Genomic DNA, 26,895 nt, shown 5'->3' with positions numbered 1-26,895 from the left:
AAAAGTCTAAAATAATTAGTGAAGAACAAAACATAAAAAGCCAGAAATATATTTACAAAAACAGAGCCCTTGATACATCTAGTCCACACAAGAGCTAGAACTAGACAAAGGAAAGATGGCTCTGGTGGTTTATTTAAGTGGGTACATCAAAGGTAGGGATAATGTTTCAAGGGCGGAGTCTTGCTTGGTGATGTCTTGGAGTCAGCAGGTTGATTGGCATCTTGGCAGGTCACACCCATCTCAGGTGCTGTGTGGGATCTTTGGCAGAGCTTGTGGGGGAAGTTCACCTGAATCAGATGGTCTATCCCTGTGGGGATGTCATGGGAGGTTCCCAGTGCCAGACTATCCCGTCACTAGGCTATGATGCACAACATAGTCCCACACAGCCCAGGGGCAGCTCTCCACAGGCCTTAAGTGCCAGGGCTGGGAGTGGACTTGCTGCCATTAGTTAAGCCTTGAGGTTAGGCCTCAGTGGCCCTTTAGCCAATCAGCCAGCAGAGTTGCTTATTTGGTTGCTGTGTATTTGGAAAGCAGACCTCATCCCATGTATCCTATCTACCTGCTTCCCTTGCTCAATCCTTTATGTGGTTTACCTGACCCCTAATAGAGGCCCCTAAAGAATTTTTGGCCCCTGGTAGCAGGGGTTGCAGGAAAGGAGATGGAAACCATTGAAGAAGAGTCACTTGATGGAAGCTTGTATGTAGTGTAGTCAGACATTGCTTGCACATCTCTTAAATTTTTTTCCAGACAAACTTATAAAGTCAGATTCCATGATGCAGCTTAAGTGGAAAATAGGAGCAGGACTGTGTAGAAGGCAGCTCTGACTGTCCTGTGCTTGAATTCAAGTGTATGAGCTTGGGTGAGTCAATTAGCTTCTGTGAGGCTAGCCTTCCCACACTGGCTAGTAAGACCAGGATAATCAGGACATGCAGCAAGGCTCTTGGGAAGAAAAAGAGACGATGTGTTGTTTATCTGTGAAATAAGCACAAAATATCTTAGCCATGTTTGTTTTCTTTGGTCCATATTCTTAAGTGTCTTAGGGTATCTGTCTGAACCACATTTATAATAAATAGTCTAGACCATGCAGGAAATTTAACTGAACCCCTGCAATTTCAGGTTAAATAACTTCAGCAAGACCATACAGCTGAGATTTGAACCGTCATTTTTTCCAAAGGCAAGTCTTCCCATTGAGTGTGATATAGTAACATGCCTAGCTGATCCTTAACTCCACATTCATTCTCTTTCCTCTTCCTCTTCTACAGCTCAGGTAGTAGATGCACAAATGTGTAAAAGTGGTTTCTAATGCGGATCCCACCAACTGCTCCCCAATAACCTTTGCTGGGTGTGTGCAGGCAAGTGCCCTCTGCAGGCCTGGGCCAGGAACTCCTGCAAGTTCAACCCTCAGCCAAAGCAGATCCTTGGCACCCCAAGAGATGCTCATGGAAGCTCAATGGGGCCTCATCTTGGGACCAATTTGTACACACAGACACGAGCTCAAAGAACAGGAACACAAAAGGAGAGTGAGAGACAGGGAAACAAGATATGTCATCTGGACATAGAGTCAAAGAGATGATACCCAGAATTCCAGAAGGCCCTGGAAAGGGCCCTTGAGCAGCATCCCTTATGAAATAACTCACACCATAACTGCCAACCTAAGTTATTAAGGATTTTAACTCTTGTCCTCTCCCCAGAGTTGTGTGGGATCAAAGCTCTTAGTTCATTGCATAATGAGCAATAAATGTGATTCCTGTCCCATCCCCACTGGTCCCTTGAGCAGGACAAGTCCCTGCTATCCCTCTTGCTGATGTCCTTCAACCCTGGGTGCACAAATCCAACCAAGGCCACAGATACTCCTCTGTGTCAGAAGGCACTATTCCCTCTAGCCTGCAAGTGCAGAGCCCTGTCAGAGACCTCTCAATTAGTTTCTCTTCTGGAAGACAAGTTCTGCTACCGTCCCAGGGGGGAAATTGAAAAACCAACCCTGTAGGTTTCAATCTGAAAACCATTAATGCTATGAAGTATTTCAATCCTAACCAAGGAAAGTGATAAAGCTGTGAGCACCCAGCAGATGCAGAATGGGGAATTGCCGTCTCCACGGGCCTTGATTACAGAGAATTGGTTCCTGTTCAAGAAGCAGCTGGCGACAGGGGTGAGAGGCAGATTTACAACCTGGAAAATGTGGTGGGGTGCCTGGGAAAGAAATAAGCATCATCAAACAGCAGTCAGAATTGGCAAAGAGTGAACTTCTCCATGCCCAGAATTGTGGTGGGTGCTGTTGTCAAAGAATCGTAGTAGTGGTAACAACTACAAAAACATCAACAGCAATGAGCTTATATTGAGCCTGGCCCTTGCTGTTGGTGGGATCAGCACTAGAAATCACTTTTACACATTTGTGCATCTACTGCCTGAGCTTTAGAAGAGGAAGTTCAGAGTCTTCCATTTGACCGAGGGAGATGTTGGGGTTCAAGGAAATGAACAGCAATCTGCAGGGATGGAGCTGGGACTCGGGTCTACCCCAGCTCAAAGGGTGGCTTTTAATTAACTCAGCAAATAAAGTCTCCATCACACGTACTTGGGGACAGAGAAAGCAGTCAACTTTGAGGACTCTGCTTCCTGCAGCCCATCACAGAGCTGAGTGAGATGATAGAAGGGGCTGGCCACATGTGGGATCCCTTGAAAAATCCTAGAGAACCAGCTATTCTATTTCTTAAACTCCTACCTAGAGCCTCATGTCAGAGAGCGCTCAGCAATGCCCAGTCTGCTATGGACAGAATATTTTTGTTCCCCACAGAATTCACACGTGGAAGCCCCAATCCCCAATGGGGTGTGTCAAAAGATAAAATGACAACAAACTTAGCTATAGATCTAATTGGCTTTTATTCACTTTCATGAATCAGGGGAAGCCCTCACTCTACAAAAATAGAATAAGAGCTCACATAAAGCAATGGCAGGATACTGCGTTTTGAAAGGAAACAGAGTAATAGTGGGAAGACGTCGGTTGGTCAACGTGAGGTTGCTTCATGTTGCTTTTCTGTAAGGGCTGATGTGACACTGACTCAGACTGGAATCTTCTGTTTGGGGGAAAAACTGGCCTGTTTGGGGATCTGTCTGCTTCCTTCAGTATTTAATGTGGCATTTAGCATGGGTGAGTCCTTTCTGGTATGTTGAGACCCAGGGCAGGTGCTCAGTTCAGAACAATGGCTCCCCTAACTTTGGTATTCAGAGGTGGGCCTTTGAGAGGTAATTAGGGCATAAGGGTGGTGCCCTCAGAAGTGGGATTAGTGCCTAGAAAGAGAAGACATGGAATCTCCTCCTCTGCTCCCCACCATGTGAAGGCCCAAGAAGGCCATCTGCACACCCAGAAGAGGCCTCTCCAGACCAGGTCTGCCCAGCACCTTGATCCTGGACTTCCAGCCTCCACAACGGTGAGAACTAATCAAGGTTTGTAGGTGAAACCCTCTAGTTTGGGCTAAATTGTTAGAGGAGCCCAGACTATAAACAGAGTCCAAACCCATTATTTGACAGATGAGGAAACTGAGGTCCAGAAGAGAAAGTGAGTTGTCAGAGGCCATCAAGCGAATCAACCACAGGTATTGGGTGGCAGCGCAGCCCTTCTGTCCTCTAGATGTCACTCTTACTACTGCAACTCATTCTACCCTGTCCTGATCCACCATTTCCCACATTTCATTGCGAGAATTTCTCCATTTCCAACAAAGAAAACAGAAACATCTCTCTAATCTGAATTCTCTGCTTTGATAGGGAATCACTTCTTTTCACACTTAAGGCTTTTTCACCCAGGAAAGAGCCACAAATTCTTCATTTCTCTGTGGACAGGCGAAGATGGTACATGCATTGCTGACACCATCTGCAGATGCCTGCGTCTGAACTAAGGGTCCATAAATACAAGAGTCCCAGCCTGAGGAAGAAAGAATACCGACCAGGCATAAGGTGTTCATCTCTGGGTCTCCTGTGCCCGTGGTGAGACCTGGGACAGTAAGCTTTCAACCCATATTGCCAAGGGAAGTGAACGTCAAATAGGCAGGCACTGCTGGCCTCTCTCTACGCAGTTTCATCTCCTTGGTCGGAGTGCCATTTCTGGGCTTGTTGTGGATTACCAGGAAAAGAGGTGAAAGTGAATTTGTGGTGTAATGGTTCTCTCTTTAAGCATCTTGCTATTGGAGTTCTGAGATTCTAGATCTCTTAGATAATGGAAACAAGAGTTGTGCATTGTGTTTTAAATTAAACTGTTAGAGTCACTTTGTTAAAATGTATATGTAACTTTTTTTTTGCAATAAGGAATGCCTTTAGCATGTTCTCACTTCTAAGAGAATCTATGCAGATGTTCCACGCTTTGAGTTAATTGGAACTAAATCAATGAAGCCACAATCCAATGGGTTAATTATCTCCAGACTGGAGAATTAAAATTCACACCTATGGCAAACAAAGTTTACAGACTTAACTAACACAGTTTTCGAAACAAATATTCTAATAAATGCAGTGTCTTAAAAAATAAATATTCATGGCCTTAGAACTTTTTAAGTCTTTCAATAGGTCTCACACTCTTTTTTTTTCCTGGTAGTGTATAGAATGAATGGAATCTTTAGGTTAGGAACTAAGTAGAGATTTAAGGAACTAAGTAAAGATTTAAGTTGAATTTTATGAAAATTGGTATGCAGATATACTTTAATCTCTGTCATTATATGTGAGCTGTTTGTCAGTTAATTGATTCAAGGGTGACTTGAATTCTTAAAATTTTGTCAATAACATCTTTAAAGTTTTTCATATTTCTGGCTCAAAAATAAATTGTGTCCTCTGATTTCAACTTTTATTAATCTCTTTTTTTTAACGTGTGTGTGTGTGTGTGTGTGTGTGTGTGTGTGTGTGTGTGTGTTGCTAATGATCCAACCCAGAGCCTTGCCCAGGCTGGGCAAATATTCTACCACTTACCTACATCCTCAGCCCTGAACTTTTTCTTTTTATGATACAAACTAATTTTGATAGCTTTGAGGCTTTTTCTATTCCTACACTTATTAGCTGATATTTAAACATATTTGTATGAAATCTGTCACTATATCACACCCACACACAAAGCTGAGAAGGTTTTTTCCAAAAATCATAAGGCATGTTTCCAATGGTCCGATTTAAGATAAAGGTCCCAGCATAGTTCAGGAAATATACTTTTGAAAGCCTTGGCACCTATATAGGTACTTATTGAACTCATACTATGTTCCAGGCACCATGCTACTGCCTGAAGAGAGACCCATCACCAAGACACGTGATCTTTGACTTCTAAAACATCAGTCAGGAGACTCCTAACCCAAGGTCTCCCCTTGAAGTACAGAAATCAGGTACAGCATGACTGAGGGGGAAAGAGACCTGGATTTGGAGACAGAAGACCTGATTCTTGCTCTAACTTAATGACATAACATGGGTCAAATTCATTCTCCTCTGTAGGCTTCATTTTCCCATCTTATGCCAGAAACTTGCCATTGCAAAGGATGGTGCCCGGTCTACCAGCTTAACTAAAACAGAGCACTAAGGAAGAACAGAAAACCCCACAAGAGACCGGAAATCATGAATGAGGTTCCTCTCTGTTGTTCCAGCCATGCACTGGAACAATGAGTTGCTGTTGCTCCACCCATCTGCAAACATCTCTCCTCCCCAAGTTTGTATCCAACCATGGCTGTTCCAGTGTGGACCCCTGGACATAGACATCCTCTTCAAGTCCAGTGCTAGCAAATTTCAGAGAGTATATGTGTCCTGGACTGTCTCATATATCCACTGCTAGTGCCATCAGCTACCAGAGGTGGAGTCTTTTGTCTACTCAGTAAGGACTTTCAGAAAAGTAGATGCAGAATGGGTCTCTAAAATGTGGGGCTGAGGGGGAAGCAACGGGCATCATCTCTTCATGGAGTGACTGCAAAATGATGACAGTCCCATTCTGGTCGTCACAACCCTGTATTCAATGATACTTCATTTCCAAATTCTGTGTTAGTCAGCTTTTCATCACTATAGAGAAATACCTGAGAAAATCAATTTATAAAGAGAAAATGTTTATTTTGGCTCACAGTTTGGAGCTTCCAGTTCATGATTGGTTGGCACTGTTGAGCATGTTCTAAACAGTTGATAACTTTTCTGCCCTACTGTTGCTTTGGTCCTGTGGCCAGGCAGCACGTGATAGCAAGAGCATGTGACACCATCCAGGGAGCAATCAGAGCAGAGGAAGGGACCAAGATCCCACAATCCCTTTTGAGTACACACCCCCATTGACCTAAAGACCTCTCCTTAGGCCCCACCTTTTAAAGGTTCCACCACCTCCCCAGAGCACAGCACTGGGGACGAAGCCTTTGTTCCTTCAGGAGACATTCAAAATGCAAATTGTAGCAGACCCCAAACTACAACTCATTGTAAAAGTGACTTACTGCAGACCATATCAGTCTGTTCTCTAGAATAGCAGTTCCCATGACCCATCCCTTCACCCTTACCCCAATTCTTCCCCATCCAAGGGCCTGGACAAGGGGGTGTAGGCTGCAATCCTGGAGCATGTTCTAAATGGTTGATAACTTTTCCATCCTGTGTGGTCTTCTGGGTCCCCGGGCCCAAGCTGGGGTCAAACCCTCCCAATAAGTCTGTACCTTGGTGGTCCCACATCACCATTCTTCTCTGGCTGGGCCACCCCACACCCATCCAGCAGCAGACATGCCATGCTCAGCATCTGCTGTCCCTTGGGTCTGAGTCCTGCTGTGGGCACTTAGGACCTAAGGAGCCACTCATCTCTCCCTGCAGTTTAAGAAGGTTTGTGTTGCTGATGTTGGTAGTGAACCAGGATTCCATGCCCACCCCAAGGAATGCTGACTGTCCTCACTCGGCTCCTTCCCATCATCTGACTCACAGGAAGTTCAGGCCTCAGTGGAACTGACTGCTGGGCCTTGAAATTAGGCTCTGGAAAGGGAGCTGCAGGAAATGGCCCTTGGGCTGGGGAGGTCGCAGGGTTTAGGGAAAACATGCTGTCAGCTGTAGGGTGGAACCGCAAGGGAAGGCAAAGAACAGTGAGCGTGAGGACAGTTAGGGTCGACTGGGCCCGCCTTCCGTCATGTGTAAGTGACCCCATGAGGTCACGAGTCATTTTGAAACCATAAGTTTTTCCCTTGACCATAGCGTCTTTTGAGCCATGGATCAGGTGTGCCACGAATTCTGCAAGCTCGTGTCTTCTACCCCCGGCTGAATGCTCTCTGACAGCTGATTGATCTGTTAGGTGGGCACCAGGCCATGCCATATCAGCTGCACGACCCTGGAGCTCATTGATTCAGCCCGATGCCCAGTCAGAGCGGGCATGGGTTCAGGTTGGGGCCCTGGGGTCCCTGCAGAGCCTCTTCCTTCAGCCAGCACCTGCTCCAAGGTGGCCAGTTCCCCACAGTTGCACCAGCAGATTCAACCCAAGTGTAGCTCAGTTGCTTTGGAGTTTTTACCACCTGGATACGGGTACTAAATCCATACTACAAAATCCCCTCAGCTGTGCCATCTTAGGAGATTCTATCCAAGGGAGAGGGTATGGGTCAGCAAGTGGGTGGCCGGAACCGTATGCAGAGAGGGAAAATGGAGGGAAAGAGGAGATGGAAAGTGAGAATGGACGTGTCCTAAACTACTAACCCAGGATTTAGATCAGACAATGCTAGGTGCACCCTGGCCTCGGGGCACCCAGGCCTCCCTAGGCTGCGATCTAACAGAGTGTGGGTGGATACCTCAGTGGGCCAAACCACTGCCATGGAACAAAGACCAATAGTCGAGAAGAAACCTGCATCTTGTTCAGGCTCAATGCATAGATGGGTTTGTTACAAAGTAGAGTCCTAGGGATGGGCCTACTTCTAAGTGTGAGGGACACAAGCAAGAGAATGAATGACCACCCACAGACCACAGGTCTAACTAGCCAAGAGGAGAAAGTGGAGCCATCCTCCCAATAAATAAAATATGTCCTCTTCTTTTGATTTAGAAATATATTGTCATAATTACCTATTATTTATCTATATTGATAGATGAAGCCAAATTATATATATGTGTATATACATATATATGAATATATACATTATATATATACAAATGTATGCATATTTCTCTTGCTTTATATCTAGATAACATAAAATCTTGCTATGTTTACATACAAATATGTGGTGTATGTGTATATATACGGACAATTCATATATATTATATATAAACACATAACTTGCTTTATATACACATATATAAATAATCTGGCTTTGGTTTTTATCTGACTGAAAATCAACGAAACATCAAAGATGACTAAGTTCAATGTTTACTGCACATATCTGGGCTTTCTGTTGACAACCCACTGCTGTTCCAATGAGTAATATAGTGAAAACATACATTATTTACAAGTATTACATATTTATCCCGTAAAATTTATGTTTTCCTGTCTTCATGAGAGCACAATCACTAATTGTGTGGTGATAGGCAATATTTTTTTTGTATTATATGTGTTTTATTGAAAGCCCTGTCAGATTAGACAGCTTTGCTTGACTCATTGGGATTATTTTTTAATTCATCGCCATTTGGACAAACAGCTCTGCCGAGACAAGTTGGGACTGGGATTGTCAACGGAGGTATTAAAGCAAGGCCTAGGTTCAAAACAAGACTATAAATTTTATATAAGGGTTCAAACACTGCAACGGGGCTGTGTATGGTAATCACGTCTCCGAAAATATTAAAAATGTGAATTTCATGGAAGATCCCTCTCTCACATCCTGCTTTTCATTAGTTTTTAGAGCAAAGTCGGTAACGAATCTGTACCACACTCCACAGATGCTCCACCTACATGTGTACACACACGTGCAAACACGCACCTCCACACACACACTTGAGGGCAAGATAAACTCTGAGTTTTTATTGCAAGAAAAGGCGCTTGGGCTGGGGAGGTCACAAGATTTGGGAGAAAGGTCATGCAACATGGCCTTGGCCTCCACCTGCAATGTCCTGGTTTTGTGACTACCGCCCTCCGTCCTGAGCTCTACCAGAGCCACTCATGTAACCAAAGAGCAAGTGGGCAGATCTGCTCTTTACACAGAATCCACCATTTTCATGGTGTCTGGAAGGAAGGATTTGACGAGGTAATTAATTTCTCTTTCCGCTGGCTGAAGGCCTCTGCAGCTCATCCCCTCCTCTCCCTCGGAGACCGGCAGCCCTGCAGCCCTCATGGCCTGGAATTCTACACAGCTCAGTCTGGGGGGACGCAGGGCTCAAGATGGGTGGGAAAGGCCTTTTTCCTGAGAGTGACAGCATTAGCCACCAATGGTCAGTAAGGTTCCACGTTGTTCTGTATCAATGCTGAGCCGCGCATCCGGAGGGCAGAGTACAGAACAGTGTTTCTAGACATTTATTTTTTTGTGCACCATTATCTGTGGGGCCCTGTGAAGTCATGGGGTTCAACACAGGCAGCCTAGGAGCTGTGTGGCCCACCCCCTGTAAGAAGTAAGGAGCAGCCCCGAGTCTCTCTGCTATCACCAAGGCCACAGAGGGCAGCATGCACAGGGAGGAGGGCGAGACAGAGCAAGACTAATGACCAGCCATGGGCGGGGTGTCCATCTGTCCTTCAGCAGGAGGGGCTGGGGGACACCAGGAGGAACTAGCAAGCCAGAAGATACCTTTACTTCATTCTCATTAGCACAGGGACAGCGGTTCAGCCACAGAGGAGGATCTGCCAGCGGCTCACTGCTTATACCTTTGCTGGGGCTGCGGAAAGGGGAGGGAAAGGCAGGTGGGTTCCAGCCACTGTAGGAACCTCATGGCAGCTTCCTGGAGCTCCTCTTCTGGACTCAGCACGGGAGTCCGCTCCAGGCTCCTTCATGAAGGGCAAGACCTGGAGGCTTGCGATACACAAACACCTGGATTTAGAGAAGGAGAACGCCTCCGTATGGCTGTGGTTGGGGACTGAGTGCTTTAATGGATCATCCAGTGCCTTTGGGGGGGTGGTAAGATCTGCCAAGCAATGTGCTGGGCTTGGAGCGTACTGGAAGGTGAACCACGTTGGCCCTCCGAGAGCTTGCTGGAGAGCGGGGGTCAACCACGGGAGGAAGAATAATGATGCAAATAAGGATGTAGAGAGGACGGAAGGAACCAGTGACGCATCAGGGGACGAAGTGTCCGTGGACATTCACAGAGCGCTGAGCCTTGACTCAGGTATCCCAGGAGAGCTCCCAGGGCCCCGTGTGGTGCAAGGTGGCTCCTTCAGTCTGGTGATGGCTGGTGGGCAGGGCAGGGGGCAGGGCAGCACGTGACCTGAAATATCTGCTCCTGTCTCGCTGAGCACACATGTGAATGGCCAGTCCACCCAGTGGGCAGCTCTGCTTCCCATTCCCCATGTAGTTGAAAATTATCCCCAATCCTCTGCCTGTCGGCATGAACAAGCTTGATCAATGATTAAGATGTAACTTTCCAATGGACCATAGATTTAAGGGGCAGGGCCTATGGAGGGCCTGACCATGGCTCATCAGTGACTCTCCGGAGCCTTTTGTCTGGTGACTGCTTATGTGCTTGATGCCAGCCTTCCTGCCTAGGGTGGCACAGCCAGCCCTGGCTCTGAGACAGCTGCTGGCAGAGTCATCTGTGGGCCTTCCAGACACCAGCCCCTCATATGCTGAGTGTGTCCCAAGCTGACTTGATGGGACTGTCAGATCAAGGGGCTGTGGCATTAGGATTATGAGCTTGAATATAAGACCCCACATGTGGACCAGGGAGGGACCTCTGTCCGACATCAGAGCTCAAAACCACTCTCCATTGTCCTGCCAGGTGCACACATGGGAGCCCCCATAGGAGGGCAGGGCTCACCTTCCTGCAGTGGGATCCAAGAGAGATTTGGGCTCCCTGGACTGGGGAAGCACCCCCTAGCCCTGACCCTGGCCTAGCCAGCAGGGATTCTGCAAGCTGGGAAAGCTGGCAGACTATCTGAGAACCTCTTTGGGAATCCACAAACTACACTTAGGTAGCAGCCCAGAGGGACCCCAGGAGAGGGACAACAGAATCAGGAAGACGCCATCTCCAGTGGAGCATGCAGTACTCATTTCCTGTGGTGGCAATAATAAATCATCCCAAACCAGGTGGCCTGATGCAACACAGATGCATTCTTTTGCAATTCTGAGGCCAGAATTCTTCCACAGGCCCCACGGGGCTAAAACCAAGATGTGAGCAGCACCCTGCTCCCTGCAGAGGTTTGCCACCCTGGCCCAGGTTTCGGTGGCTGCCACGTTCCTTGGCTTGTGGCCACATCACTCCATGTGTTCTTCATGTTGCCTTCTTTCCTCTGAAGCCTAATCTCCCCCTGCCTTCCTCTGCCTCTCTCCTGATCTGTTGATGATAATCTCCTTATTGCAAAATCATAGACTTCATCCCATTGGCAAAGTCTGTGTTGTCACACAAGTAACTGTCACAGGTGTAAACCCTGCTAAGCTAGAACTACGTGTCTTCAGGGGGCATCCTTCAGCCTACTGCAGGTGCTGAAATGTTATTTGATAAATTTGGTAATTCCAGTTTGAGCACAGACCCTGCCTTAGACGGGGGGCTCCTTCTGATAAAGAACACCAACATGGTGGACATGGGCCTCCACTTGCGGCACTTTCAGGGTAGCTGGGGAGGCAGATGCATCATCAACTAGCTGCTCCCAGGAGCAGGAACCTCTCAGAGACCCAGGACTGAGGACTCTGGACTAATTCAGGGACCAGGCTGCCGGGCTTTTGTTCAAGAGGTCTTAGGGACACTCTGTGTAAGAGTGTCCATGTGACATCTGAAGCCAGTTGCTAGGGACCTTCACACAATGAATTGATCCCTGAAGCTCTGGAAGCAGAATCTGAAAACAGCTGATGCCGAAGGGTAAGAGAAGGAGGAAAAGATAGACAAGGAAGAGATTCACACCCTTTAACTGATGGAGAGCAGGGATGGATGGGGTGGAGGGGGAGGAAAAGAGGGAGGGAAGAAGGGAGTCTATTCCACCTTCCCACCATGCTTTTTATTTTATTTGTTTATTCAATTAATAATTTTTTTGAGAAATTAGTGTATGGAAAAATTAAGCAGAAAGTTTAAACTGTTCTCTCCTCCAATCTACTTTCCCCTACTGTGAACATCTTATATCTCTGTGGTACATCTGGTACAACTGATGCACCAATTTTGCTACATTATTACTAACTAAAGTCCATAGTTTGCATTAGGGTTCACTCTCGGTGACAAATATTTAATGACATGAATCCACCATTGCAATATCATACAGAGTAGTTTCACCATCCCCCAAATCCCTTTTCCACCCCAAATCCTGGCAACCCCTGATCTTTTTTAACTATCTATATAATTTTCCCAAATGTCATATACAGTTGTTTAAATCACACAATATGTAGTCTTTTCAGACTACTTCATTCATGTATCAATGTATTTGGGATTCCTCCATGTCTTTTTGTGGATTGGTAGCTCCTTTTTTATCACTGAATAATATTCCAGTTATGGATATACCACAGTTAGTTTAAGCATTCACCTATTAAAAGACATTTTGGTTGTTTCCTATTTAGGATAATTGTGGATAACGTTGCTGTAAATACTTTGTATGTGTGTAAATGTAAGTTTTCAACTCATTTGGGGATATGTCTAGGAGCTTGATTACTTGTACATACGGGTAAAAATACATTTGAGTCAGGTACGTTGGCACCAGCAGCTAGGAAGGGAGGCTGAAGCAAGAGTATCACAAATTCAAAGCCATCCTGAGCAACTTAGTGAGGCCCTAAGCAATTTAGAAAGAACCTGTCTCAAACTAAAAAAATAAATAAAAAGGGCTAAGGATGTGACTCAGTTGTTAAGCCCCCCTGGGTTCAATTCCCTAATTCCCTAATGTATATTTGGTTTTATAAGAAACTGCCAAGTTGACTTCCAAAGTGGCTGTATCATTTTGTATTTCTACCAGCGATAAAGGAGAGATCTCTGTTCCTAAACATCCTTGCCAGCATTTGATATTGTCAATGTTTTGGATTTTGGCCATTTTAGTAAGTGTATAGCATTAGCTCATTGTTTTAATTTATAATTCTCTAAGAACATAAGAGGTACAACATCTTCTCATTTGCTTTATCTGCCATCCATCCAGATCCAGACTATGAAATCAGCGATTAAAAACAAATGGACCATCAAGCCAAGAAAAGACATCGATAAGCCTTAATTGCATCAATACTTGCTATTTTTTTCTTGGGTGACCTGTCTGTTAAGACCATTTGCCCATTGTTTTAACTGGGTTATCTGTTTGCTACTGCTTAATTTCAAAACTTCCTCATCTATTTGTGGATACGAGTCCTTTACCAGATACCTGATGCACACATTTTTCTCCCATCTGTGTCTTGTATCTTCCTTCTCCAAACTATCCCGCCTGTTATTTTTTTTTTGGCTTGATGAAAGTTCTAGGAGTGTGCAGTATGCAAATACTTGAGGAGGAGAGAAAAGATGTTAGGTGAAGTGGTGCTGAGATTCACTTTAATTTCCTTCCAGAGATAAGAGGGCAAAACGCAATCCATGTTCAATCTTAATTTTAATATGCTTGCTCTTTGAAAGGGCTGTCCCTCAAAGGGGCCACCAGCCCGGGCTGCAGCCTCCACAGGGCGGCATGTCTCTGCAAAAGTGATCCCACTTTGTGAATCCATCCATATGCCCATCTCTCTGCCAAACTGTGACCATGTAGGGAAAAGGACTCAGCTCCTCCCTCACCGTCCCCAGTGCCTGCTCTGCAGCAGGCAAGTGTGGAATGTTGAAAGGACAACTTTAACAAGAATAAAATCAAAAGCATCATCATCCCTCTGTGCCTGTTCCTTCCTCTGGCTTCTCTGGACCAGCTGAGAAAAGTTCAATGTCCAGCATTCCCACCAGCCATTTGGCCTCCCTCTCAGCATGCCTAGAACGTCCCCTGAGTCTTATCATTCTATAGGTCAGTCCATTCTCTGCACAGGCAGCCCCTCTGCCCCTCCCTCAGCCGGTGTAATTGTGTCTCCTGTGGACTCACCTGAAAACATTCTGCACCGGAACCAGGGGAAAGGAGACTCAAATAACGTCAGGCTCCAAGTCGAGAAGAACTCAAGAAACACGGAATTGAAACATCATGCAAAAGAGTTGGAAAAAACGCAAAGGATGAAAACTTAAGGGATGGAGAAGGGTTCGTGTTTAAATATTCCAGCACTTTAATATTTCAGGAAAAAAAAATCAATGGGTTCAGAATTTTTAAAATTCAATCTTAAAAGCTATGCCCTTGAGCTAGTTCCTCTCTTAGATCTCAAATTCAGCATCAGTACAAAGGGCAGACTGGCCATCTGGTTTCCAAGCACCTTTCCATATCTTATCTTTTCAGAACGCAAGCAATTTCTGTTCTTTCTGGAAGGTGTTTTTATCATTTAAAAAAAAAAAAGAACCCCAAAATATTTCTTTTCCTTCAGCAATTCATGGATTGGCCACTAGATGGCAGAATGAGACCACAATGGGGCTGGCTGGAGATCTGTATGCAGCCTCGGTGGCAGCAAGCTAGTAAGCCTTTCTCCTGCAGGCATCTGATTAATAATAGAGCTGTAATTATCTTTACACAATCCTGATTGCAGCTCTGTTGTAGCCTAGCTGTTAAATTAAACTGCTCAAATAAATATGCTGGGCAACTCTGCCTCCCTGCAGTCCCCACTCTTGGTGGCTTTCAGGCTTATTAACATATCAAAACACAAACTCAACCCTCCCAGCTCCTTTCATTTTCATAACAAAAGGGACCCCCTTTCATCTCCCCAGCAACCCATTCTGTATTTAAATAGCTCTGTGAAGACTGATAACATTATTACTTTATTTCCCCAGTCTAGCCCAGGGGATACCTCCAATCTGTTACCTCTGGAAACTGGATGGATGTGTTTTATTAGGAAAATGAATCACCCTCCACCCCAGCTTCCTTAAGCTCAGGGATGGATGTAGGTGGGAAGGAGAGCAGGCGGGACACCTCTCTTGGAAACTCTCTTGGAAATCACTGATCAACCCTGCTGTTTCCCTCCCAGGCCGATCAGTGTTGTCTGATCTTTCAAAATGATCAAAGTGGATGAATGAAATGAATGAAAAAGTAAAGACAAAAAGCAAACACAATATAACATCCAGATGCATTCTGCACTGGTTTGGAGTCACAGGCATGGGTTAGAGTTACAAGAGTAGGGTCCTGGCACTTGGTCATCTTGGAGTGATTAACCACAGGACTCTGGGGAATTAAGACGTCTTAGGAGCTGAGAGTTTACTTTAAAAAAAAAACAACACTTCCCCCCAGGCTCTTAGGGGGCTGCTGAGTACACTTAATTTATTTTGCCACATAGCCTCTGATGGAGCACATCTGCAAAGAGCATCCATTTTTTTCCACTGAGGGGTTAAGCTTTAAGAACTCATCTTCCTTGCCTTGCAATCTGTTCATTGAAGGATGAGGAACCAAAGTCCAGGAAAGAGAAGAGTGTGACCCAGGGTCTCAGGCTGAATCCTTTGCAGAGTGGGACAAGGCTTCTCTGGGTCCTCTAACTCTACCACTTCTAATCGCCTCAAACTTGATCTCTACAAGTCTGTGTCCCCCTCAGGAATTCTGAAGACCTGTGCAAAACAACCCTGTTCCCTGGATCTAGACAGACCAGGTCAGTAATAAAAAAGAGTTAGGAGAATAAGTGAAGGATTGCATGAAAAGCCCAGAAAGGAGCCGCCTTAGATCCGAGAGAGGCTGCTACCCAGAGCTGGTCCCCCAACTGGAGCACCCACAGCCCACAGAGAAAGTAATCCAACCCAGAGAGTCACCTGCAGTAAGACTTCAGGGACAGCTTAGCTGATCCCCCCAATCCTGTGTCTTTCTTCAACTTGGCTCAGGGTGGGGACAGGTCTGAGCATAAAGGCAGTAGGTGAGGGAATGGAGAAAGCAGGGCAGATATTACAGCCCACTCTCAAGAATACTTCTGGGTAATTTTATAAGGAAAGGTTTATTTATTTGACTCAGGGTTCCAGAGGTGGGGAAGCCCCAGGGCATGGCTGGGTTGGATTCCTGGTGAGGGCTTGAAAAGCCAAACTAACCTAAAGGGGAGCAAACCTGGGGTCTGCAGCAGTCTGTAGGCAGCGGTGGAATGGCACCTTTTCAGAGGGGTCTGTGTTCATAGGCCTTAATGAGAGTTAACCATACCAGGATGTGTAGTGTGGCAGTCAGGAAGCTAGTTGTGCAAGTTAAAAATCCAACTCAGGGAAACAGTTGCAAAAGCTTGAAACTCATTGCTCCTGGGTTGAAAAATCCAGAGCCCAGAACCCATTTGTTTGTTTTCTCCTCTGGGACTCAGTGTTACTGGGAAAGGATGAAAGCCCAGAGCCCAGGCCTATGTTCAGCTTCTCTCTCCTCAGGGGACCCATTGTTCTCCCTCCTCCCTGGGGGCTGTCCTTCCCCTTTTGGGGGTTAGGGTTAGGGTTAGGGTTAGATGAGAGAGTCAGGGGTCATGCACCAGAGTCCTCAGCCAGGCCCTGGGGTACAGCTCTGGCTTTGAGGGTTTTTCTGGCATCTGAATGGCACCGCAGGGCGGGGGGCAGGGCCAGCCTCTTTTCAGTTTCTCAGCTTGTCTTGATTGCCTGTAGGAGGCTGGGATGGAGAAATGATTTAAAAGGACAGCTTCCAGGAACAAAGTGGAGTCATTCTGGACCACGGATCGGCTTTCTTAAAATCCTCCAATTTTAAAGGAGGTGTTGTTACAGCATAGAGTAACGATTCCAGTCTTTGGAAGAGAGAACTCACTTACTCCCTTGAGAGTTCACCCCTCTCAACCACCTATCACCTCCTAAAGGCCCGACCCCCAACCTGCCAAGGGCGACCAAGCTCCTCTTGAGTCCGGGAACTAGCCATGGTCCTAGCAGCAGGGCATCTGGCACTGTGATAGGTCATGGCAGGCCATACAAAGATGACACCCTTTCCTCCCTCAGGAAAACAGGTCCATCCAGGGACAACTCCGTGAGGTGTGGGAAGGAACCATGGAGATGGGGGGAGCCCTGAGTAAGAGCCCTGCGCAAGGGCCGGACGGTCCAGTTCCCGCATGGATGCTTGGGACCTGGAGCTTCTGTTAGGTCCCCAGGCTGAAGAGGAGAAACGGGGATAGCACTCCTCCCTTTGACCTGGTGACCCTCCTTCCACTTCCACTCCTCTCCTGCTCACCTCTGCTCCACTGAGTGGGCGTCTTCCTTTAGTGGAGGGAGCCCGTTGGACTAAGCAAAGGTGAGGTTCTTGGGGGAAGGTTGATAATGTACCATAACAGAGAAAGGTTCTCCCTCCTGGCAGGTGACAGGGCCTGGAGCATGACAGAGGGGCCTCCCGGGGCGGGAGGATCACCCCGCTCCCCGTGGGGTCACAGTTTCCCAGGAGGCTTTGCTCTTGCAGCTCATGCCCGGCTCTCTCAGGTCAGGGTCATGCCACTTCCATTCCCGCTCACCTCCCCAGGAGGCAAAGGAAGTTGGACCCCTAAATGCCAGTTTGTTCCCTCCTCACCCCTGGGGAGGACATCCAAAGGCACAGGGCCCCCCTCAGCCCAGGGCCTGGAGGAGCGCTGTTGCCCCTTGGCCTATTTTTCCTGGAAGAGAGGTGGAAAGACATCTGGAGGGGCTCTGGAGGCTTAGGTTCCCTCTCGCTGAACTCCCGGGGGGTGAAGGGGGCTCATGCATTTATGCATTGCACAAATATTAATTAAAAGTCTGTTGTGTACAGAGTATTACACTAATTACTGAAGAGGCCCAGGAAGGAAGACAAGGACATAATGAAGCCTTGTATTTGTCGTCCCAGAGCCCTAAGGCAGCTTTCTCACATGGCGCAGAAGCTGGGAGGTGGAAGGGACCCACGGAACCCCCCCCTACCTCACTGTCTCATTTTGTAGATGAGAACAGAGATCAGGAGGAGCAGAATCCTGGCCCCCACCCCACACCAGGAGCTGAGTTGGTGAAGTGCGGTCCTGGCTTCTGTCGGAAAGCTCTACTTGGAAGAAAATGAAATGTCTTTTATTTCTCAGGATCTTTATTCTCTGGAGAGTCCCGTGGGGGTAGGACTGTTCTGTGTCCCCTCTCACAGAGCTTCAGCTGGAGCCGGGAGCTTCCTGGGATTGCTCAGGATGCAGGCCAGGGCTCCTGCCCTGAAGGACGGGAGAGTGAGAGGACCCGAGTATGCGGCCGGAGGTTCCAGAGTCCAGACCTGGGAGGTTTGTAGTTAGAAAGGGAGAAAGCCAAGCTGCAGGGAAGCAGGCAGAAGTCCTGGGAGGCAGCTCAGGAAGCAGATAGGGAGCAGGAGCCCCCACGCAGCTTGGCTGTCAGAAGAGGGGCTTTGCAGTTAGACGGAGTGGGTGCAAAGTCCAAGTGCATTACATGGAGGGTGTGTGTGCTCTGGAGAGTCACTTTCCTGAGCCTTGCTTGCCTTTCTCATCTCTGAAATGGGAATAATGGGGTACCTGCCTCTTAAGGTGGTCGAGGGCCACGTGAGAACAGCAGAATGCCCGGCTCATGCTGAACATTCCATTAACATTGGCTTCACTCGTTCAAAACCAAAGTGCCTGGAAGTCATGAAGAGGACGTCAGAGGACAAGGTTGAGGCTAGGCACATGTCAGAGCTGGCCTCAAGGATCATGGGAGAGTGTCCTGAAGACCCTGCAATCATGGCACAAGGGAGCCTCTGCCACTCTCAGACCCTTGGCCTTAGGGAAATCATCGTCCTCCCTGGGCTTGACTTTCTTCATCTTAAAGTGAGGCGTTGGCCCAGATGTTACCTTGGAACACTTTCAAATCTAAGGTCTATGGGGCCCACGGGGAGAGAATTGGGAGAAGCTGGGGGTGTTGGGGTGATATGTCCTGATCAGGAGCAGCAAAAGCCTCGACCCACAGAGCCAGTGTGGACAAGGGATGCCCAGGACCCGGCCAGGGGCAGCGAGGACCTGCAGACTCCCCCTTGGTGCCCCATGGCCACAGGAGAGCAGAGTTGTACTCTCTGTCTCTCCGTTACAGAGCACATTCACCTCCAAGATTCATGGGACCTATACAAGGACACTAGAAGGCTGAGTAGAGATGGTCTTCACAGCAGAGGACCATGGTCAAGTTGGCATGGGTCTATTTTCAGTCCTCTCAAAGTATGTTCCTAATTCTCAGTGACTTTTTTCCTCCACTCATTGATTATTCAGTAGCGGGTTATTTACTTTCTGTATACTTGTGAATTTTCCACCTTCCTTTCTGTTCTTAATTTCTAATTTCACTTCCTTGTAATCAGTGAACACATTTTGAATAATGTCAATCCTTTCACATTTATCAAGGTGTGCTTTGTGGCCTAGCATATGGTCCATCATGGAGAATGTTCCATGATAAAACAGAGAGAAAAAAAACAATCATGACGGCCCTGGAAGGTTAGGCCTGATTTCTGTAGAGTGTCCTTCAAGTCTTCTATTTGTTTGTTAATCTTCTATGTTCTCACCATTATTAGAGGTGTAGTATCAAAGTCTGCAGCTCAGTTGTGAAACTGTCTCTTTCTTTCCTCAGCTGGGTCAGATTCAGCTTTACATATCTTCATAATTGTTACAGCTATCTGATAGGGTAATCATTTTGTCATTTTAAAATGATGTTTTGCAATGATAACTTTTTCTTGTTTTAAAATCGATTTCATCAGATATTCATAAGCCACTGTAGTTGTTTTGTGCCTTTTTTTGCATAATATCTCTTTTTCTATTCTTTTACTTTCAACATTTTTCTATCTCCAAATCTGAACTGTATCTCTAGTAAATAGCATATTGATTTATTTTTTTTAAATTGAGTCTGACAGTGTCTGAAGTAGGAGGAAGTTGGGTCTGCCTTGATGAACCCCAAGAGTCCTGGGGTTGCTCTAGGTCTTCCTTAGGTAGCATATTGCAGCAGATATGGATGCAAATATTTCTCCCCACCAGGGTTAAGCCTCTGGTGCTTCTGCATAGCAGGCATAGTCACCCCTGGGTGGCAGTGGTTTTAGCAGAATTCTTTAAATGCCTCTTACCCATCGTCTCTGCTAAGCTGTACACCTTATTGGGTCTCAAACCTAGAAGATGTGGGAGGATGGTGACCTGGGCACCATCTGGTCAAAAGTGATCTGCTGTTTCTACATTTAAGACCAACCAGACCCCTCATGCCTGGGGACAGCTGTGTTCTGGGCCACTCTGCCCATTTCCTAGTTGCTAATCTCTAAGAAACACCCTGTATGAATCCACAGTCCCCATCCTGAAGTTGTTTCTTGTATTTTTCCAGTCATTTAATCTATTCACCTTTGTGCTTTATTGATATTTCCTTCATGTAGCCATCTTATAGAAGATACTAAGTTAAGTATGGCTCTGTCAATTTCGCCCCCTCTAGAGGAGATCAACTTGTCCACCAGCCAATTTTCCAGCATATACTCTCATTAATGCTAACAGGAGAGACCACAGGGCAGAGGTGGGCTCAGTAGGTGGAGTGAAGGGTCAAAAAATCCTGCTTCAACCAGGCACAATGGGCCCACCTGTAATCCCAGCAGCTTGTGAGGCTGAGTCAGGAGGATTGAGAGTCCAAAGCCAGCCTCAGCAAAAGTGAATTCTGAGCAACTCAATGAGACCCTGTCTCTAAATAAAATACAAAATAGGGCTGGGGACATGGCTCAGTGGTTGAGTGCCCCCAAGTTCAATTCCCAGTACGCTAAATAAAATCCTGCTTCAGCTGCTGGTGAAGATAAGTAGGAATCAGCCCCAGCTTACAAAACGTCAGGGGGCAGGGCGGAGACATTCTGGGTAGTGCAAATAGACTGTCATTAGAGAAGCCTAAGCATCCATGTGGAGAGCTGCAAGTGGGTCCCTATGGCAGGAGCATGAGGGACAAACTGGAGTGGACAGGGGTATGACCAAGATGGATCCGGTCCCATTCTTACTTTCTTATGTCTAGGATGATCTGAATGCTTAAAAGACCCTGGTCCACAACTGACCTTTACACTCTCTCTGTTCATGCTCAAGTGAGATCCAATTCCAGGCCCGCTTCTCCCAGAGTCCCTGGTGCTCAGAAAGCACCCGGATGTCCTCAGGGTCTTGTAAGTTCCAGTCTCAATCACTGGCCCTTCCTCAAGGCAGGGAAGTCAAGCCTGATATGCTCACTCATTCCATGGGCTCCATCCAGCTACCCCTCCCCACCACTGGGCCACCCATCAAAGATTCATGGGTCAACTCATTTCTCTCCATCAGCCCACACAGATCCCCTGTCCGAAACCCTGGCAGGGCATCCAGCGTCGGGCTTCAGGGGCTGTCTGAAAATCAGCAAGAATCAGTGCTACATTAGGCCTCAGCCTGGGCAGGCTGCTCGGGGGCTGGGTTTGCAGCGGTTATGTCTGAGTAGAGCAGGAAAAAATTGCATTGTCTGTCACTGTCAGTGTTATCACCAGCAAACACAAACATTTTAGAAGCCAAGATGGATAACTCTGGCTACAGGCAATGCCCAGAGATGTTGCTCAGTGCCTGCCCAGGCTCTCAGGGACTATTTCATCCCCCTGCATCAGTACCCCCAAATCTTTATGACCCATCAGAAATCTCCAGGGTGCTGAATTTCGAATCTTCCCTCCACTGAATTCTGTAGCCCAGCCAGGAAGAGGCCCCCAAACATGCTCATGGCCCCTACCTCCTGGATCTGATTTGGCCCTCCTCTTAGCCTGTGTGGCAGACACAATGACTGTTAACATCCCCACTTCACGGATGAGGAACATAGTGTGTCAGTTGGTGATCTGAGGCTATCAGATGGAGGAACTGTACAGCAAAGCAGATGTATTGGTTCCAAGGAGAAAGTACTTCCCAGCTTACCAGTCCTTCTTGGCCTAACAAGGGAACCAAGAAATTTAGTATCTGGAAGCACAAGGAGTGTCTTTCTTACCCCTCATGTCTTGGCCTTCCTGGATGCCCCTTAGAGAGCTCTGTGCACTCCCAAGGCTTCCTGCCTCCACCTGAGCAAGCACCCACTCTGGAAGCTAACACAGGGATGAGTAGATGTCAGGTAATAGGTGAGAGGGAGTCCCTGGGGTGCCAAGGGGATCTTAATGCAGATAGCAAGGTGTGTGTCTTCTCACTTCTTGCAATGACACAGTCCTAGGGGCACTAGGATCTGTATGTTCAGAGATACCAACAGAGGCTTAGAGAGGTGGAGTGATTGTTCTCCACAAAGCCAGTCCCTTTTGGTCCTAGAACCATCCCCACACTGTCTTGCAGGGGCTGAGCCATATGCTGCTGGGTCTCCAAGGGAGATTTGATGAGTTAATTAAAGGGTGTTCTTGGAATGTCATGGTTGCAACGTATCCCTGTCATCCTGCCCTGAAGGAGAGGGAAAGATCTGTTCCCATCTTTCCCAATGGATTTCTAGCCTCCTAGTTCCTAGTTTCTGTTGTAGCCAAATTGTTGACACAAATTTTGGTCCTTGGGTGGCAGAGCTCTCTCTTTTTCAAATGTAGTTGGGCCCCCCATCTCCATTATTCTAGCTCATTCTTCAAGCCTCAGGGAAACCAGTGGCCACCCAGACACCCTGTTCTCCTCCCTGTCTCTGAGCTCTGATGGCTACCATCTGACCCACCCTCTCTTCTGTCCATCTTTCCTTTCATTTTTATCTTATTAATGCAGTTCTGACACTCATGGTTTGTCCCCTCTCCTAGCCTGAGGTTCTGGCCATTTTGGTAGCTTCTTCAAAGTCTGCCACAAAGATACTCACTGGATGCCTTTGGGAGGTCTCTGGGAGTGGACAAGATCCAGCCCAGCTTCCCACCTTCATAGAGACATCTGGATGGGAGCTCTGGGCCAGGCTTAGAGGTTGGGGACTTGCTACAATTTCATTGAGTGATATCTCTGCAAGGGCTGCTCTCCTGGCTGTCATGCACTTGGGGTTTAGAATGTGTCCAGAGCTGTGGTCACCTTTATTGAGGGTTTTAAAGTCACAGCATCACTTTCTTCTCAACTGTCTTCAACAATTTTATGGGGAGGGGAGCTGAGACCTATGACCTGGCACATTTATTCTGTCTCGGGCTGCTGGTTCTTCATACTGAAGCAAAGAGCATTTTTGTCTTAGAAGATCAATTCTCTTTGACCTCATCTTCCTGGTGCAGTCATGCTGTCAACTTTGCAGTTTTCAGTTGGAACTGGGATCGTTCTTCCCATCTTAGATAAGGGCAGCCAAGGACAAAAAAATCATGGTGGTTTGGTTTTTTCTTCTCCAGAAACTTCAGAAACATTTCAGGTCAAGCCTGATATGTGAGCTACAGGTCAAAGACATGGACACGTTCAACCTTGAAAAGGAGAAAACTCAAGAGCTGACTTAAACCACCAGAGGATGGTTCTATAGAGACTCAGTGAGACTTGGTCAGCTTCAGGGGGAGGACCCAGAAGACCCAGAACCAGTTGGTGTAAATGCCAGAGAAGAGTTAAGCATTGTCTCAGTTTTGTCCTCCTGTGCCCTCAGCCCAAGAAACAGACCAGAGACAAGAATCATCAGGTGCAGATGGTTTACTTGAGAGGTGTGAGGTTAGCAGGTAGAGAGGCTAGTGTGAGTGTTGCAGAGGGGTGGTGGTGGTGAGGATGTCAACAAGGGACTTGACATCAAGCCAATTTCCACTGAGGGGGATGTAGCTTACTGCTCCAGAAATTATTTCAAGACCTGTGTACCCCCACCAACACCGCTAAAATCCCCCCACTTGAAGGTAGCGAGCTGGTTAATTGTATCCCAGGTGCTTCTGTGTTAGTAGGCAGATTCAATTCTGGCAGCCCAAGGGTAGATCAGGTGCTGTCCTTGGGAATATACAGAAACATTAAGGGTCCTTGGATATGGAGAAGAGATTAACAGCAACTGCTGCGAGCACCACATACAAATTATGTAATGATTCAAACAATCCAGAGGAGGAGGGGGCTCTCTGTGAGGTGGTGAGCTCTCCACCACCAGCCCCAAGGCCAAATGGACTGGGCGGGGTCTCCAGTTTTGAGTAAGGAGTTGGACCATATATCCTCCCAATTTGACTCTATAGGCAAGGTCTTCAGGTCCTCATGCTACTGAGAAGGTCCCCTGGCTTGCCACAAAAATGCAAGTCCTTCCTTTTTTAGTCTTAAGGGCTAATAATCTCAATTTCTTACACACTGCTTTTTTTTTTAGAGCTTCATGGTCATTCATGGTAGTGGGCTTCTTTCTGACAAACTCAACACGCATGGAAATCAATTTCAGTTCACGATCCCCTCTGTTCCCTTCCCCTTCTCCCTACCCACCTCACCTTCCCCTTTCTCTACTGGACTTCCTTTTGCTCTTCTATTAATTTGTATTTGATCAGTTCCTTATATAATCTTATCCTTCCCTCCCCCTTTCCTTTATTTTACTTTAGCTTCCGAATATGAGAGAAAATATTTGAACTTTGAGTTTCTGAGTGACTCACTGGTTCTTATGTGGGTGGATTAACACTGAACCAGCAAGCTGTGATCCCGCGCTCCTGTTTGGTTCCCGTCAATTTTTCATTGAGTTCTTCCTCGCACCCGGAAGTGGGCTTGGATTGGAGAGGCAGGGTCATTTCCCATATGGAATTGGATGGAAGTCTAAACGGTTTGCAAAGTGAGTTACTTTTAGGTCTAACTGGGACTTTGGTTCACTTTCCAAAGAAGTCACCCTTTCCTGTACCTGGGGAGAGTGTACACTGCATGCAGGTGGATTCCTTCCCATAGTTTTAGGAATCCGCTCAATAAGAATGGCTACCATTGGACATTCTACTGCACACATTGGCTTTCTCTGAATCCTCACAGCCCAAAGAGCAATGCACTCTTTATATCCCTGTTTTAGATGAGGAGGTTGAGGATCAGAGAAGTTAAACAGACCTATAATCTGTTGCAGCTTACAAGAAATAATGTGAGTTAAACCCTGATCCAAAATTCTAAGAATTCTCCTAGTCCATTCAAATTCAAGGAAGCCAGCCAAGACTCTCCCAGGGACTTTGACTTTCTCTTTAGGAAAGAGACTGAGGGTTCTACCAAGGTCTTTGGAACAGGCGGTTCCCAAGGTGGTTTAAGTGAATGGTCCTGGCTTAAAGAGAGCAAACTGGGGACACATCCTGTCCATAATAGGGATGTCTGTGCTGTGGGAAACGAATCTGATGGACTGATTAAGATGTACAATGGGCATATATTTGATCTATAATCCTACCGCTAATATTCCATCTCACAGAAGTAAAACCTCAAATGTACAGGGAAAATGTAGAACAGTAGGGATACAGTTGGGTTTATTATTTTTATTTTATTTTATTGGTATTAGCAAAAAAGAAAAAAGAAATGGAAGCAATTTTGACATCTGCCAATAAAGGAATAGATGAATAGATATGCTGCATTCAAGCAACAGTTTATTAGGCAACATTAAAGACTGTGCTATAAATGCTAAAACTTAACAAATCATACATTTTATTGTATTTCACACTTCCTCAATAAAGCCACTTTAAAAAAATCACATTAGATCCATGTGTGCATCTTGATCACGAAGATGTCCCTGATACGTGCCTGGTTGAGTAAAAGCAAGTTTCAGGGTACAACGTGTGATTCCATTTGGGGCACAGTCGTGTGTGCATCTGTACGTGGGTTTATGTGAGTATCAGGGATGTTGGAAAGGTCACTCTATAATGATCTTGGTGAGGAAAATATAATGGGCAGGAAAAACAGGAAGACTTAAACTTTTCTATATTTAATTCTCTGTTATTTGCCTTTTTACAACATGCTTCAATTGCTTTTGTAATAAAAAATATTGTAAAAAAATAATAGTGTCGGTGAATCACCACAGAAGCAAGCCTGTCTATGGATCCAACTAAGATCACTCGCCTCTAAGGAGACAGGTGCCTGTGGGTTTCACCGTCCCCTGGGGTTGCCAAAAACACTGAGGCAGGGGATTGTCCTGGATCCTGCCACTGAATATACAGTCGTCGATGGGACTGTCTGAGTTTGGAATAGAAACATAAAGGTCCGTCGCAATAGAAAATGTATTTCCTTTCCAAATGCCTGCATGATAAAATATAGAATTTTAATAATTTCACAGGTTGGGAATTATAGCTGCCTAGCTTTTATCACTGCCTCAGGCATTGGACTGACCCCAGCAAGACCTCACATTTCCTCTTCACCAGCAGGATGATTTTCTACTTCATCATCTTTTCTGTCATTGTGGGAGGAAAAAAAATTCTCTAGGTAGCCTTCCTGCAACCCCAGCCCAGCAGAACTATTGGGAGCAGGATTTCGTCCATTTTTTCAGCCAGCAAACATTTACTGAGCCCTATTGTCCCAGTTTTCTTACTTTGCTTGTATTGAACACTGAGGATACACAAATTCCAGGAGATCTTCTGGACAGCACACTTAAAAGTGAAATTACTGAACAGGCAGTCTGGGAAGGTGATGGTGACTATGAGAGTCGAGAATTCATTCCTTCCTTCCTTCATGCATGCATGCATGCCAAAGGCAATTTTGATAAAACAGAGATCTCGAGCTTTGAAGATGGAAAAAAAAAACTGTGAAGTTTTCCACGGAAGGAAAATAAGATTCATTAGCTGTGGTTCTTAAGTACAGAACTAGGACCCTGGAGTCATACAAAGGGGCAGAGTTGGTAGAAAATGTGATGAAGTTGATCCAGAATCTATGCAGATGGCAGTATTCCAAGAGTAAGGGGGATGTGAAGGGCACCTGAGAGGGCAGTGTGAGTAATGCATGAAGAAAAATGATCATTGCAGGGGCAGAAGGATGGAAGGCAGGGCACAAGAAGGGCTGGCCTCAGACCAGAGCTCAGAGTGTTCATCCTCTGTACCACGAGGCCAAGAGCATGCAGATGTGTCTGTCTTGGGAGGTGGGAGAT

The 26,895-nt window shown here is 46.4% G+C and overlaps 1 protein-coding gene across 1 annotated transcript in view; it reads right to left on the bottom strand.

Annotated features, from left to right (window-relative positions):
* LOC144372840 (autism susceptibility gene 2 protein-like) overlaps positions 1 to 26,895 on the bottom strand; it is a 150,206-nt gene that overhangs the window by 106,696 nt on the left and 16,615 nt on the right.

The sequence above is a fragment of the Ictidomys tridecemlineatus genome, unplaced genomic scaffold, assembly GCF_052094955.1.
Source record: "Ictidomys tridecemlineatus isolate mIctTri1 unplaced genomic scaffold, mIctTri1.hap1 Scaffold_173, whole genome shotgun sequence".
NCBI lineage: Eukaryota > Metazoa > Chordata > Mammalia > Rodentia > Sciuridae > Ictidomys > Ictidomys tridecemlineatus.
The sequence above is the reverse complement of the archived record's forward strand: the minus strand, read 5'-3'. Positions and strand labels throughout refer to the sequence as shown.